The following is a 2,074-nucleotide window of genomic DNA, read 5'->3' as shown; positions in this document are numbered from 1 at the left end:
GGTTGCTCAGTCTGCTGAAGGCCCGCGATCAAGGCACATGTGAGAAAGCTATCAATGAACAACTATGGTGTTGCAACGCACAATGAAAAACTAATGATTGATGCTTCTCATCTCTCTCCATTCCTGTCTGTCCCTGTCTATCCCTCTCTCTGACTCTCTCTCTGTCTCTGTAAAAAAATAAATAAATAAAATTTTTTTAAAAATTAAAAAAAAAGAGAAACAAAACATAGGGTGACAGAGGATGATTTGACTTTGGGTGATGGGTATACAGCATAATCGACTGTCCAAATGATGCAGAGATGTATTCTCTAAGTCTATGTACTCTGGTTGACCAATGTCACCCTGCTAAATTAGTCTAAATAAAAAAAATAAAAAAAAAAGAGTTTATATGATGAGAGAAGCTCAGGAAGCAGTGGTCCAAAAATGGAAAGTTGGAGAATTAGACCTGAGTCACTAACCAATGCACCTGAGGGCTGGGTGAATTAGAGGCCTTGCAGGGGAATCTGGAAAGCTGGGCACATCCAGTTGTTGTGGTGGGACCTTGAAGGAGAGCTGGTGGAAAGCTTTATGGAAGGCTGTTCTGTGGCTGGTGGCAGGCCTGGAGTCAGTGTTGGTTAGCAGGGCTGACGGGAAAAAAGAGCTAAATACAGACCAGAGCAGAGAGAGAGAGAGAGAGAGATCAAGCTGAAACCCACCTCTGCATATTTTTTCTCTATATTTAAACAAGTTCAAACATTGCGTTTTTTTAAAATCTAGAACCTATTGCACTTACTCACCCAGTCCTACATAATATAGCTTTTCCCAATTTCTCCGAACTCATATTTGCCAACCTCTCTAATACCATAGTCACCACATGTGAGTATGTTTTTTGTTTTGTTTGGTTTGGTTTTTAGCCAGGGGAGACCATGAATACAGTCCCACACTACCACACATTATGCAGTCGAGTTTCCCACATTTGGGGATATCACCGGGGTCAGCACACTGGAGTGCAATGGATTAGCCTCACTCTGGGAAAACCACCATTGTGATCATGGTATCTCCCCTGTCAGGTAAGTATCATATGTGGCTTCTTAATTTAAATTAAGATGAAATAAAACAATATGTAGTTCCTCAGTCACACTAGCCACCTATCAAGTGTTCAATAGCCACATATGGCTAATGATTCCGGTAATGGACAGCATCGACACAGAACACTTGCATCACTGCGGAAAGCTCTACTGAACAGCAGAGATCAAAGAACAATCCACTTACATTTTCAGTTGTCTTGTTACAAAAAGTATTTGAATGGATGCAATCAGTGAGGTAGAAGATTAGGAAGAGAACAAGGACAAGAATCTAAGGTCTGTGCTCTGGCAAAGTTCAATACATAGGGAATGAGTCAAGGAGGAGCCACCTGTAAAGAAGTGTGAGATGGAATAGCCCGAGAAGATTCAAGAGAGTGTAATGTTTCAGAAAAGAGCAATTTATTTAAAAAGGAGCAAACGATCAACTATGTTGAATGAATTCAGTAAAGAGTTTGAGTTAAGACTGGAATAGAGCCTGACCAGGCGGTGGCGCAGTGGATACAGCATTGGACTGGGGTGCCGAGGACCCAGGTGCGAGACCCGGAGGTTGCCAGCTTGAGCGCGGGCTCTTGTGGTTTGAGCAAAGTTTACCAGCTTGGACCCAAGGTTGCTGGCTCGAGCAAGGAGTTACTTGGTCTGCTGTAGCCCCACAGTCAAGGCACATATGAGAAAGCAATCAATGAACAACTAAGGTGTCGCAAGGAAAAACTAATGACTGATGCTTCTCATCTCTCTCCGTTTCTGTCTGTCTGTCCCTATCTATCCCTCTCACTGACTCTCTCTGTCTCTTTAAAAAAAAAAAAAAGACTGGAATAGAAAAGTGATCTTAAAATGAGCAGTTTCAGTAGGGACATGAGAGTGATAGGTTAGAATGGGATAAGGGAACATTAAGAGGGGAAGTGGAAGCAGCTTACTAGGAATGCTCTTTCAAGACCTTTGAGAGAGGGCCCAGAGAAATGGGTGATTACTTAAAAGAGATGTGGGTTCAGGATGGGTATTTTTGGTCTTGT

At 42.4% G+C, this 2,074-nt stretch overlaps 1 non-coding gene across 1 annotated transcript; it reads right to left on the bottom strand.

Moving 5' to 3' along the window:
• Window positions 1-894: 894 nt before the first annotated feature.
• Window positions 895-1,057, bottom strand: LOC136390023 (U1 spliceosomal RNA). Its single transcript, XR_010748552.1, has one exon. It is a non-coding gene; the product is annotated as a U1 spliceosomal RNA (small nuclear RNA).
• Window positions 1,058-2,074: the final 1,017 nt, after the last annotated feature.

The sequence above is a fragment of the Saccopteryx leptura genome, chromosome 1, assembly GCF_036850995.1.
Source record: "Saccopteryx leptura isolate mSacLep1 chromosome 1, mSacLep1_pri_phased_curated, whole genome shotgun sequence".
Taxonomy (NCBI): domain Eukaryota; kingdom Metazoa; phylum Chordata; class Mammalia; order Chiroptera; family Emballonuridae; genus Saccopteryx; species Saccopteryx leptura.
This window is presented reverse-complemented; position numbering and strand designations above follow the sequence as displayed.